Here is a 15,000-nt window from a genome sequence, read left to right on the forward strand (position 1 = left end):
AACCTGACTATTGACATACTTTGGCATCCAGACCCAAAGTGCGCTCCCACTTTGTGTTATTTTTTCTTCAAGTTGGAGCCAAACTGAAAATCACATTTTGACTGCATCCACTAAACTGCTGCAAGTGCACTCAAGCTAACATCAGCAAACAAATAACACCAGCAAAAACTACCTGACTTCATAAAGTCAGTGAGGGGAGCATTAAATAACGGGAACACACATTTCCTCAAACTGTCTTTATACAGCTACACGATACACAAGCTTCCTCGGGGTCCAGCTTTCTGTCGGGCCGAATAAAAATATCTTTGTGATATTGGCTTGGATGGGATATAGCGATATGAAGTCATTCGGTGCACTGATGCTTCACAACAAAAACTTCACGCAATCAAACTGGGCATTCGGACACCTGGTTCCCCTTTCACACCAAGTTGGTTCCAGTGCTGGTTTGGTATGGTGTTATTGTCAATATTCAGTTTTTGTTTTAGCCGGATGATTTGGACCACACTAAAATGTTGTTATGAACCGCACCAAAGGGTAAAACGAACCAAAGGCTGCTAATGTAAAAGCACCCTAAAATGAAGTACATTGCTGGCCCTGCCGCAGTGTGACTTGTCTTCCAGCATTCTGAGCTGACGAACGTGCACATTTGTTGTGTGTTCCAGCATTGATCGAGATGCAAACGAAGCACACCTCATACATAATTTGGTTGTACAGCTATTAAAGGGCCAAGGATTATTGCACAGTTTATGTTCCGTAACTGTTAGTTTTGGCTCACCTTGCAAAATGAAAATGCACAAGTAGTACTGTGAGAATATATTAATGTACAGAGAATTGGTCAGTGCGTTTGTGCTTAATGCTCCAATTAAAATTCACACCCCATTCACACAGTCTGTCACTGGGGGTTTTACTCATGGGCAGTGGCAATCGTCCCTAAAAGCTCACTCAGGTACCGCAATATTGTATGGGCTTGTTATGAAACAGTCGGTGGGGGGGTCACTGATCAAAAGGATTAACTTAACCCTGGAGAGCCCAAGAACCCTTTTTTTCTTTGGAAAATGATGAATTATACATTAAATGACTGCTATAAGTACACTGAACACCAAAATATATGTTTTTTCAATTGTAACCCTTGTTTTTTAAACTAGCTCAGAGTTGCTAATTTATCAAAATATATATATATAAAACATACTCCTAGGCATTCTGCAACATGATATGAAATAGATTAACAAAAAAATAAATAAAATTACCATGTGATGGTTTGCTGAGAAGATGGTTTTGTTTGGATTGATTTCCAGCTCAACAAAACAGCATGTTGCCAGCCATCTTGTCACCACCACTCTGGCTCACGTAAGTGCAATATTCATCCACTAGATGGCCCCATGCATGGGTCAGAAGTGGCACTCTGGACTTTTGAAGTTAAATTTGTAAAAAAAAAAAAAAAAAAAAGGTCTTTGTTGTTCAAGTAGCAGAATTTATAGGGGCCAAATTTGACCCCCGTGGGTTCTCCAGGGTTAAAAAATCACGGCAACCATAGAACTGTGAGATCAAACCTGGAAGGAATTGTTTGAATCCCCTTAAATTCACAGTAAATTCAAACAAATTGGAGCTCAATCAGCTCCAGAATGGATTGTGTTCGACTTTAGTGGCTCTCCTGTACTAGATTGGGCTCCATTTATATTATCCCAGAAGGCCACCACAAAATTCCAAGAACAGGTCCAAGATTGTGTTGCCCCACAGTGGACAATGTTATACTGGTGGTGAGCATAAGAGATGACAATTTTGCTTTGGTGCCGTGTCCAGCCACAATGGAATAGCCTGTGTGAAAAAGATGCAGGGGGTTCAGTTACACAAAGAGGGAGGAACGCATGATGCATTTTATTTGTAACATGGAAACCCTCTTGACTTTTTTGTCCTATCCACAAGGCCCGACACACATGCCCTCTATTGTAATGTTCCAATTTCCTTCAAGAATCCTCTTTCACTCCTAGTCAACCTTTTCTGCCCAATTTTCTATACACTTCTTCATGTCGGAAGGTCAGCGGATCCAGAGGGAAGATAACCTGCCTGCAAACTTTAATGAACCACGGTTGAGCAAAAAGTCAATCCGTTTTGAAATTGGTTCTACACTGGCCCAATCGATCTAATCGAATGGTGACAAGTAATGATCAAGTTGTCATTTACATGTTCGGATTTATTCTGAAACATTGATCCTCTAAATTTCGGCACTGACCTGAGACAGGGGCACCCAACATCTGCATTCCTTTCTTAAATGTTCTCTTTATTTCCCCAAACTGATTTTCTGGGTGTTTTTCCTTGCCAGGATCGGGGATTTAGGCCATGGGATGTCATCAAATGAAAAGAAAAAATTAAAGTGATCCAAGTGATACCAACAGAAAAGGTTATCAAATTTAGCAAGTTCAATTATGTTTGGTGTCACAAAATATATACTGGATTTCAAATCCAAACTACAAACTGCAAGGTTTCTCCTTCAAAATACAACTCGCTTTTCGAGCCTTCTGTGTCATGCATTCTTCAGGGATCCTCTGCAGATATGTCTCATGGCCATCTTGCCATTCTTCGTGTATTCAAATGGGTCGCCCCTAATCATCCTCTTTAGCTTGGGAAAGCGAAACAACTCACACAGAGCCTGGTAGGGTTCGAAGGGAGCCTCGAATCGTCCTGCCGCAACTTTAGTCGTGTACTCATGCTGGTTGATTGAAGTTGAAAATTCATAGTTTGGATTTAAAATATTTCTTTGTGACACCAGCCCCGAAACTTTTCTCTCATACCTTGTATATTGTATTTTAAATTCTTGCATAAGCCTCGTAGAGCACAAGTCAGTTGTCAAGGAAATAGATTTTGGTGACCTGGGGTCTGACATTCGGCAAGGATTTTCAGTGCAATATAACAGTTGGAGCTCAAGGTGCCATTCATTATTTGGTGGATGAGAGCAAAAGCTTTCACGGCTTCTTAATATACGGTAAAAAGTTTTTGGAACAGTCTATAAATAGCATTAGAAGTCGAAAACACTGCAGTGTGTGTATGTGTGTGTGTGTGTGGGGGGGGGGGTGCAAAGGGTAATGTATCAGAGAGATTTTGCTTGCCTTTGTTCAACCAAGAAACTTTGGAGCTCAAGGACGCTGTACTGTTTGACAGAAAACAGACTAAATGGAGACTACTTAAGAAGATGACTTGAAAACACACAAGTCAAAATGGAACAAAAAGGTGCTCATCGGACTTGTGCCTTACAGCATATCGCAGAGACACTTGGGTTCAAACAGAGAAACTGCACCTCAAAATTAGATCATTACTGTATGTGTGTGATGATTTCAGCTCCAGCGTCTGATGTCACGTACACAATAGTCACGTACACTAGTCTGACAGCAAAAACTGTTATTTTTTAATCTTGATTGTTAAACTAGACACGTGTGATCTGGGTTGCTTGCAATTCCCTACTCACAGCTCCTGTACTGCCCCTGTTACACCCGTTCATACTATCTCCAAAACATTTGGCAAATCTGCCTTCGCTATTTGTGTCCAAGCACTGATAGCACTTTGTCTACACTTAACAAAGCATCATTCATTCACTTATTTGAAGACGTCCATTAGGTTTTCCTTCAACTTCCAGGATCCCTCGTCGTACCCAGGCCAATAGTAGTTTTTCTTGCTTTGGTCTAGTAAATCAGTTTTATGTTTAGCTATCTAGCGCTAAGCTAACCTGTCAGCTGCCATTCAAGTGGCCAAACACCCTTAGTACAGACGCTCCCCACCTTACGAACGAGTTACGTTCCGGACGATCGTTCGTAAGGTGAATTTGTTCGTAAGTTGCTTCAGTGCTATATTTTGTATTATAATTTATGTTTAAAGCCTATATAAGTATATTGAAGGTTTATATAAGTGTGTTTAAGGCTTGTACAAGTAACCTGCATTGGTTTGTACTGAAAAAAACTTAATAAAATGGAGAGAATACGTACAGTACTGTACTGTACTACGTATGTTAGAGAGAGAGAGCGAGAGACACACACACAGTATGTACATGTACGTAATAAGATAAATAAAATGAAGTTTAACTTACTTTTGGAAGATGTACTCGATGCTTAAGGAGATGATGGAGGAAGAGGAGGATTTTATATCATGAGAGATTCTTCGTCGTCGCTGGAATTGGCTTCAAAAGTTATTTCCTGCTTCATGGGGACCGGCGTTTTCTTCCTCCTCGCCACGTTGCTCAGCCTCCAATGAGCTCTCACAGCGCCAATCGTCGGTATTAGCGGCGGAAAGAAGCACTACGCGCAATACAAAATCTAACTTACAGCATTTCTTTCCGAACATTTTTCGACATACTGTACGCGCAGAAATGTTCGTATGTACCGTTGTTCGTAACTCGAATGTTCGTAAGTAGGGGAGCGTCTGTATGCTTTTGTGAGTGGCCAGCAGTGAATCTAACAAAGACAAAGGTGTTGATTTCCTAGCTGGGCTTTCTTGACTTACTGCTCAACATCCATCCATTTTCGTAACCACGTTTCCTCACAAGGGCGCTGGAGCCTATCCCAGCTGGCTTCGGGCAGTAGGCGAGGTACACCCTGAACTGGTTGCCAGCCAATCGCAGGGCACACAGAGACAAACAACCATACTCACAATCACACCTTTGGACAATTTGGAGTGTTCAATTAACCTGCCATGCATGTCTTTAGAATGTGGGAGGAAACCGGAGTACCCGGAGAAAACCCACGCAAGCACGGGGAGAACATGCAAACTCCTCCCAGGAAGGCCGAAGCCCGGACTCGATCTCACGTCCTCTGCACTGGGAGGCGGACGTGCTAACCAGTCAGTCACCGTGCCGCCCCAATGACTGCTCAACAATCAAATTAAATTGCTAGTAGCATACACGCTTGAAACTAGCCCACTTTCATGCATGTGCAGTACCCACGTCACATTGAGACGTGAGAGTACCAATACATGGCACAATAAGCTATGACCCGTTCTGAGTCGGACTCACATCTGAAAATTCTAAAACAGATTATTCCTGGCATTATTAGGCTGGATAAACGGAAATATAGAGTTGAACTGCTAACTTACTCCCTGATTCAGAGGACTCCAGGCTTGAGATGTCGGTCCAGGTCCTGGATTCCATTGATAATACATCAGAAGTAGAAAAGCAGGATGTTTAAAACACGCAGTAAACTGTATGAGCTGTCTTTAGAGAACAGGTGCACTTGAGAGAAGCTATAACATCCCTTCCCAGAGTTAAGCCTTGGTCTCAGAGCAGGGCCTCTGGACGCGCTCTAGAGCAGGACTAGCATGCTAAATGAGATCCATGCGGTCTGAACTGAAGTCATGAGAAAACAGCAGTTGATTACATTCTGACCATCCGACTTTTTGACTCCTCATGGTTAAAACATCGATTCTTAAAACAGTCAACTGATATGATTATGTAAACGATCTAGTATAGAAACAGCTGAGGATCCCATAATCCATTTGCAAACAAAACATAGCATAAGATTATTATGTTAAGCATGTGAGGTAAACATATCAAAATTCAGAGTTATGGCGCTCATCAGGTGCAGCATGAGTAACGATGTGGAGCAAGAGCTCAACCATTCCACCAATCATTCTTTCATAATCTATTCTCAGTCATGACTCCTTGCTTTGACCCGTTCCTACGTTTTACTGTACCCATTTATTATCCCTCCCATCACCTATTAATCTTGGCAGCCATATAAATTAATCGTGATCAACCAAGCTGTCAATCTCAGCCTTTCAAGGCTAGAAGCAATTTTTGCTACTAGCCGGATTGTTGTACATCACATACTGTATAATATTCTGCTAACCTAAATACTAAAGCAGAAAAAGTAATTCAATCTCATAGCCACAATAACAATCAGTAACAATGCCTTGCAACTTTTGAAGTATACTGGTACGTATTGTTCATATATGATTTTCTTTTTTTTTTCTTCTTCTTCTTTTTTTTAGAGCTCAGTATTGTTCATTCGATTTGACATCATTTTTTAAAAAAAAAACAAATAAATTAAAAAAAATTAATAAATGTTTTTATTTTATTTTTTTTATTTTTTTTTTATTATTATTATTTTTTTATATATATACATATATATATATACATATACACACATATATATATATTTTTTTTTTTTTTGTATGTGGGTGAGTATGTGTATGTGCGTGTGTGTGTGTGTGTGTGTGTGTGTGCGTGCGTGCGTGCGAGCGTGTGTGTATTCATCAGTTCACCTAAAGCCCATTAAAAAAAATCCCATACTAATAATATAATATAATAATAAATTGCCAAATGCAGAAACATCAATGTAAGTTATCACGATGTAGTGGCTCTCGCTAACAGACAGAATTAAGTAACCAGAATTAGGTTAAAAAATTCGTTATACGTAGACCATGTTTCTATAAATTTTGATATTTGGTTTTTATTTGAGGCAGATATTTTTTCCATTAAAATGTGATTTATGAGGAGGTTAGACCATTGGTCGATATTCAGAGTTTGTTTATTTTTCCAGTTAACAAGAATAGTTTTTTTTTGCGATAGTAAGGGCTACAAGTGTAGATTGAAATTGTTTATGTGGTAAGTCAGTTGTTGTTGTTGTTGTTAGGTCACCTAGCAAACACAAGTTTGGAGATAAAGGTATCCTACAGTCCAAAATAGCGGAAAGTTTTTCTAAGACTTTAGTCCAGAAATACATAACCGGAGTACATAACCATAAAGCATGAACATAAGTTTTATCAATCCAATTAGCTGCTTCTGCTGTGAGCAGCTCATGGCACTGCACAGGGTAGCGGCATTGAGCCTCGTCAAGCTCCACGTAGAAACAAAAGTGGTGATCTGACTTGCAATTATCTTGCTCACAATCAATCAAGCTGACGGAGAGACCTACACAGGCTGGCCATGATACCTTCAAAGAAAAAGATCTTGAGGTCTGCGTGATCCAGTTGAAAATATACAACCTTAAAACACTGATGTGACTGATGTTATGACCAATGCCTGTAGGCTGTACAACATGGACGCCGTAAGCTCGCATTTCCCACCATGAGCGTGCCCTTCGGATCACCGGTGACCTGACGAAGATCAACCTAGCTTGATAAATGGGTCTGTAGATCTCCTCGGAGGCAATCACGCTTAAAGGGTTGGACCGAACTGTAACAAATGGAACGCTCAGCAATCACGCTTTATTGCATCAATAACACTGGCTATCGATTAATCAGCATTAAATTTTTACAAGCGCAACAAGCTATAATTGGTCTTGTGGTTCTAGTGTTTATTGCTCAACTAAACCTCCATAATTGCATGTTAAAAAAATATATATAGTCTGTTAGATCATTTTCATTATCTGGGACAGGGGTTCTGCAAATTCACTGAACCCTTGTTTATTGAATTTATTTTTATTTTTATTTTTTTTAACAATTCAATACATAGGTATAGGGTTTAATGGTGACCAGAATAAACAGGAAGAGTAACCTTTTCATTGAATCTGGCTCTCTTCACCTTACTGCAAACATGCCTTACTTGGGTTAGGCTTGGTGTTAGCATTAGCATTCATTTAAACACTCAAAGTGGTCTGTGTGTGTGTGCGATGAAAAAAAGAAAACGTTCATGATCGAACAGTATTTTGTTAACCCCTAAAAAGTAATGAGTCATACTGCCTGAAAGGGAGGGACAATATATGAAGTATAAACATGATGATGGTTCATCTCAGGGACAGAGGAGGAGATTGCCCTAATCAATCTAATGCCCCTCATACTGCAGTAATCATTTCCACAGGCAACATGGCACCTCATTATGCTGATTCACTCATGGTGTCAGTCAAATTCAGGACACCTTGACATCAAGCCTAGATGTTACCGCATGTTACCCAACAAACAAAAGCATATGCCCCAACACGGAAATACTGCAGTCATTTGAAAATAAAATTCCAATTGTTTACTTCCATTCTTCTACAAACATTCGTAATCCCAGGAATCTGCAATTGGAAAGAAAGTAGGGCCTCGCAATAAAGAGATTGAGCTGTCCCTGTTTGTTTGCCATTTGTTCTTGTTTTCCTCTCAAAGTCAAGAAAATGTTGTTGCCTTTCCATGGATCAATCGGCCTCGCTACAATGAGTCACTGTCAAATGAAGTTGTGCCTGCACCAGAGGACTGTGGTAATTGTTGAGAAATAACTACTTCTAGCTGAAACTCAAAGCCCTGAGGGGAATTTGGACACAATGCCCAACCCTAACTCTGCAGTATCTATACTTTGGAAATAAAAACGTGCCCAGAACAACAACTCAACAAGGGATACTATTCAGCTGCAACAGTCAAACGTTACAGTAGAGATGTAGTTTTGCTAATATAGTATCTAACATCTAACCAGTGGCCTTCCCTCTAACAAACATGTTAATTGCTCCATATAAGGTCCTATGTTTTTGTGCGGACATTAATTTATTTGCAATAATATGTTTTATGTGCCTCCGCTATTCTAAACACAGGATTCAGATAAATATCGCATCTGCGGACTAAGAATGAAACCGATAAAGTCATCCACTCTCTGTTGTCAAAATGCCCTCTGGCTCACATTGCGAAGGTCACAACTTCAGTTTTCTGGGTTTGGTGTCGTAACATTTTACTTCTACTGCTACCACTAGCTTATTTTCTCTTGTAGTCATTGCATTGCCTTTTAGTGACTTCATGTCAATGCTATGGAACAGATAAGACTGTGACCTTTTCACTACCCAAAATCGACCTCAATGTCATACATATACTGTATATGCAAATGAAAACTGGCTATAGAGCAGAAACTCTGTTCTCCAGTAGGCTGTGAAAATGGGTAATTTGAAAAATGCCTCACCATGGAGACAAGATGAGAGAAGGCTAAGAACATAATAGCCATATCCATCTATAGGAGTCTTCTCACTTGGGAACACCCTAACCAAGTCTTTCCTGCAGTATCTCTAAGGACTAATGGGCATCAGACTGCAAAAAAAAATGGTGTGGTTATGAATAACCACAGAGATCTCGTATCCGATATCGTTATTCAACAAGTGCAATAATAAAACCGTTATTCATTTTTCCTGTTTTTTCCACCTCCCCTCTTACACTAACTATGCTCTAGCAGATAAGTGAAAGAAGGCCTCGCATGTCCCCTGGACATTTTAATTAGCTGGTCCTTAATTCAGCCTGACCCCCTTTCAACTGTGATCAACCAGTGGGAGCGCTGATAAGGACCTGCCACTCACAATAAAGCAGCAGTATAGCCCAACAGCAAATTGTCTCTCTTATTTGTCGACGCGCTCCAACTGTGCCATCTCAGGAGATTTGTCCACGGCTGAGTGCAAACTAAAAACCCAAGTCACAATGACAATATGGCACGTGAGCTGTGCTCATTCATCTCTGCCCTCCATTTACGACAGCGTGGGCCGTGACATGGGAAGCATACCAATGTGCCCGATTATTAATAGTCGGGAGATTTGTGAAAGCAGAATTAATGCGGGATCGTTTTCGCATTCCAGTCCTGGAGGCAGGCATAATGTCGTGAAACAGGACCAGCCTTGGGTTTAATGAGGCACAGTGAAAGCACAAATAAAAATATTACAGAAATAAAACATCTGATGAGTAAATAAATAAATAAAGTTACGTCTTAATTTTCTTCCTGTTCTATTTGCAGCTCACGAGTCACCAAAACAGACTTGTTTGCGCTCCAATTACGGGAAAAGGTGACTAGATAAAATAATGAACTCTGTTCGCACAGGTGTGATAAGCCTACTGTCAGATTAAAAAAAATATATTCTGCATTTGAGAGGATCACCTGTTTCTTAAAAATACAAACAAGGAAACATTTGTATCAGATCAGGCCTGCTTTCAAAGGGGATAAATCTCAAGCATGCAAAGTGAGCCAAAGTCAAAAGCGCAAGACAAATCCTCTGCCTGCCTTGTGAACTGATCTCTGCATGGCTACTCTCTGTCTGCACTATTACCCTTACAGCAAGCAGCAAAGTCAACAGAAATCTCAGATAAAAATTTGCAATATAAATATTCATCGCATTAGAATTTTTTTTTTTTTCGATATGATAAAAACAGTAAACATTGCATGCAACTCTGAATACTGTTTCCTCAAAACGTGTCCACCACTGTAATAGATGCTGTTCCCCAATTAGTTGCCTGGTGCGTTACCAACAAATAAACGCCTCCTTCAAATTGATGTATCCCTTTTTACCCATCAGGAAAACAACAGGAAGTAATTAAATCAGGTTTTACACATTTGTGAGCCGATGTTTATGTTCTGCGGAGCTGCGCCATGTTTTAGTTTGATCATTTCTACCTGCTTAATATTACTTTACATTTCTTCATATAACTGTAGTTTTTACTTGACATATGTGTAAAAAATTTTGATTTTTTTAATGTTCATTCATTATTAAACTATTAATTTCAATAATGTGCAAAAAAAAAAAAAAAACACCTTACAGCAGACAGACATGTTTGGACGCCATCTTTTTGCTACGGAAACCCGAAGGAGACAAACTTTGTAATTGGTAGTAGGCTTGCGAAATGTGGTCTTTCTGAGGCACCATAGCGTGTGCATTCTGTTAGTTCACCACTAGATGGCCCAAAAAAATAATCCTGCGCACTGTGCCACCATTTGAAGAAAAGAATAAACCCACACCAGATATTTCTACCCATCTCTGCCCATCATTGTCATGCCGAGTACAACCTAACATGTTGTGATTCTGCATATTTACACTCAGGTATCATCATGTCTTGTTCCCAAACTTCTCTCCCAGACATTTACCCCCCCCCCCCCCCCCCCCCCAGTAAGTCCTCTGCGACGAACCCGTCTTTGCCTGAGATTCCATATTGTGTCTTATCCTTCATGGTTGAGCCTCATGCGTTTTAGAATTTCTCTGTTGGTTCTCGCCCCCCCCCCCCTTTCTTATTTTTAGCTGCATCTATAGTCTAATTTATAATTTTTCTAATTTTATTAAATGAGAGTAGACAGTTAACTTCTTTCTTTCGCTTGTAGGTCAGCTGACCAGTATCAAACCACACCAACCCTTCGATTTCAGGAGAGCTAGCTCAAAACTAAATACCAACAGCCGTAGATCGTGATTGTAATGTTTTGAGCAGATGAGTGACAGTAAAGGTCTCCCAAGTTCTTGATAAAAGGAATTGTTTGATTTGATTCCAAAGTGATGTAAGATCACCAAGTCCAGCAGGAACTACTAGAGTCTGCTATGATCTTATTTTAGAACCAACAACAACGTGATGATTGTTTTTTTGCTCTATGACTTCTCTTGTCATGAAAGTTTATGGCTTTTATATTTGTACACTTTAACAAAGTTATTTTCATTCAATCATCATGTAAGGGAGCGGTATACTTTGAGGTAAAAAACTTTTTTTTTTTAAAAGACGCACTGTGGGACAGACTGCTGATTATACTCTTTATCTCTTCATTATGCTCCCAAGTTTATCATGTTAGCTCATTTTTTCTTAACCCCCCCGATCAGCTATGAATATGAAGTAACGTTATTATATGATTTAGATCACATAAAAAGCACAGCGAACATTTACGCACAGATATAACGAGTAAAATTATTGAATGATTTAAACTTTGTTTATATCAAGGCACATAAACATTCTCCTGGTTGAATTCAATTAGAGAATAATAGAACTGTAATGCCAATTAGCACTCCAATTGAATCAATATTCAGTGTTTCCATACGTATGTTCCGAGGAGATACCTATTTATTCCTTTCTTACCATTTTGCTGCAACGGTAATATCATAATTTTTTATTTTGTTCTAAAATCCACTTTCACTTGACATGCAGTATACAGCTAACATTGTTTAATATTATTCCCCAAATGCGCTGAAGCATGAGCACCCCATGCAAGTTGAGTAAATAAACGCCGCAGGCCATTATTTGCAGAAATATGACATTTAAAGTGAAATCACATTTTCCAGGCTATTCTCTGTTCGTTTGTCTTTGAAAAGTAATTGGCTAAGCGGCAACGGCCCTCGTACAGGTGGGGCTGTGATCTGCTCAGCCATCCAATAAAAGTTCTTTGGCCTCCAGCAGACTGGCACCGCCAGAGTCCTCGTACCTGTCTGCCTCAGTAATCTGCCAGGGAGCAGACAAACATCAGTGAGTCTTATCTCGACTTTCCAGGAGCAGTCAGGGAAGAAGCGGAGAAAAGGCAGGGGGGGGGGGGGGCGGCAGCAACCGACACCAGACGAAATTCAGTCAACACAAACATGCAAACAGTTCATTAAATCCAAGCAGGCACACAAATAAAATTTGCACTCATAAGCACAACAAACTGGGAAGAAGGGACAGACAGGCTTCATTTAGTGTTCTCACCTTTTCCAAACTCAAAGAGTACATCAAATATTATTTTCTTTTCTTGCAATGCAGGTAAACATAAATGTCCTACAGGCCAGGATCAATGCGGCAGCAACCAAAGTGCGAGAAAGATAACGCTAATGAGCATGACACACCAGCAAGCGCCTTTCATTCCCAGCATGGCTGAGCAAAAAAGGATTCACCCAACGGCAACACTAAACAGAGCGGTTGACACTTACTGTAGGGTGTTGGGGGGTGTGGGGGGGTTATATACGCCATCTGCACCAAAGTGATAGTCAATACTTGCATCTCATGCAAGATTGCACATGTGGGCAATGAAATTGAAACCATCTCCACAAACCCATTTTCCATGTGCCAGAGTTGGTAAAAAGTCACACTCTGACAGTAGCAGATTTCGCCTCGGAGAAATTTGTCTTTACAGCACACTGTGGGTGCTGCTGTTTATATTCACAGGAGCTGCCTGTGGGAGAGTGGTAGCTTCAAAATGATGAAACGCATATGGTCTGTCACTTTGCACTTGCCATCTCTTGCTAAATTAATTAAAAAGCAGTTAAAGACGTGAAGACTTCTGCGCTGAAAGGCAGAGGTGGGTAGAGTTAAATATTACACTTCAGTAAGACTTGCTGCTATTTTGGAATAATGTGACTGGGGAAAAATAGTCCCACGGATAATTCTAATTCTAAAGCTGGCTGTGTCGGAAACCTCGTAGTGCCACATTGGAAACGTGCCGCCAGAAATTCTCAGCTAAGTAAGTTCGGAACTAACGTCCGCATTTGGCTAGGACAGGAAACAGGACACCACTGCAATCTCTAATATATATATATATATATATATATATATATATATATATATATATATATATATATAATTTTTTATATTAATTAAAAATATATTTTTTAATTATTATTATTAATAATAATTATTATTATTTATTTTCATTTATTTTTTTATTCTTATTTTTAGTTTTAAAGCCATGACTGAAAATGTTGACAGCTGTCACAGGTCTCAAACAACATTTATTTTCTGAATGATAAAAATGTGTCTGCTTGAAAATGTTTTTTTTTTTTTTTTTTATGGAACTTAATGCAAAACAAGAATGGGTCTGGCTTCATAATGAAATATGACAAACACAAGATAATGTATGGATAATGGATAATAAGCTAGCATTCAAATGACCAAAGGTGCTTGGCAACACATTTTTACTACTTAAAAGGGTGAGTACTAAATGTTTTGTTTTGTTTTTTGATATTGTGTTACATAATACACGGATTAACTCATTGTAACATTTGTATAACAGTTAATAATGTTTAATTTTTACTTAACACATTGTCTTTCCTATTTTTCCCCCTCCTGTGAAAAATCTTAGAAGTCAGCCTCCTTCACAAAGAAAAAAAAAAAAGTGCAACTGTGAAGATTCTATGTAAGGTCTTACGTGGAAAACTCAATTAAGTTGTTTGGTAGAATCCCATATCTCGGTCATCTCCTTCATAGGCACATGTCCAAATATTGCCATCTTATCAATACTCAAGCCCCAGCGCTTCCCGTTGCCGTCAATTTTGAAGTGTGAAACGATAAGGTAAAAGGGAATAGCTTCTTACCTTTGATCTCTTAAGGTGTGGGGCTTCAAATCCATGTTGCGGTGCACCAGGCTGTCAGACTTCACTGGTTGTACAAGCCACTTAGCTTCTCCTCATCTCACAGGCACAAATGCAGTGTTGCCACCAGCTCGCACGAGTCCGCACTCACACTTGTTTGGATTCGGACAAATGTGAATCAGCGTACACTGAAAGGAAAGATGACACAGAGCAAATACACATTTGATTTTATGAGCAATTCTGAGGATCAAAAATTGATTTAATTGTTGTAAATGTTATCTTTAAAAATGCTTTTCCTCCCCCAGAGGCAAAATCCACTTAACAATGGCATTTGGAATCAAAGAACTGGTGGCACTGCAGAGGACATCCGAAATTCACATGAGGATTGGCTCTGTAAAATGCAGCTTCAGAATTTACTGTCCATTTTTGCTGATGTTTGTTTTACTTTGTCCCTTACTCAGCACCCTTCCTCTTTATTTAGCGCCTTCGACATTTTTCATACTGCCACAGTATATACATTGAGCAACTTCTCAAACTCATCGGCAGTCAAAACAGGCCAGAACACATTTGCAAGGCAATTACTACGGTAAACCAAGAAATGGGCAGTGTACACAATTACCATTCATCTTTTAGCCTTCCTTGTTAATTGTATGCTCATATAGAAAATATGACAAATCATTGCGGGTGCCAAGCGGCTTATTCTGCTGTTGCCATTGACTCTTGTTTGCTGTTCTTTGTCGGGTTCCATGAGGGACATTTTATCAGTAACAAGGGAAGAACAAGACATATTGTCACTTTTACAACTTAATCTGTTAACAAATGGTCAGGAGCTTCCATAGTGTGTAGAACCAGAATGAACACAATAGCCTGGCACCTGGTGGCACACTGCAGTGGTACCGCAAGGATAAACAATTCAAATCTGGCCAAACAATCAAGAAACTACTATGCAAATAGAACAGATAAAAACTCATTCATTCCTCAGACAATAATGGGTTAAATATATCCCAATATGGTATTTTTCCCGTAAAATTACATGAAAGTCGTGGCAACT

General features: G+C 39.6%; 1 protein-coding gene across 7 annotated transcripts in view; it reads right to left on the reverse strand.

Moving 5' to 3' along the window:
• The window catches only part of grik4 (glutamate receptor, ionotropic, kainate 4), a 333,823-nt gene that overhangs the window by 244,639 nt on the left and 74,184 nt on the right, over positions 1 to 15,000 (reverse strand). For all 7 annotated transcript variants that reach the window (XM_077566650.1, XM_077566644.1, XM_077566647.1 and 4 more), the window contains one exon: positions 13,953 to 14,137. The gene's annotated coding sequence lies outside the window, so the exon portion shown is untranslated. The remainder of the gene's footprint in view (positions 1 to 13,952; positions 14,138 to 15,000) is intronic.

Source organism: Vanacampus margaritifer, chromosome 5, assembly GCF_051991255.1.
Source record: "Vanacampus margaritifer isolate UIUO_Vmar chromosome 5, RoL_Vmar_1.0, whole genome shotgun sequence".
NCBI lineage: Eukaryota > Metazoa > Chordata > Actinopteri > Syngnathiformes > Syngnathidae > Vanacampus > Vanacampus margaritifer.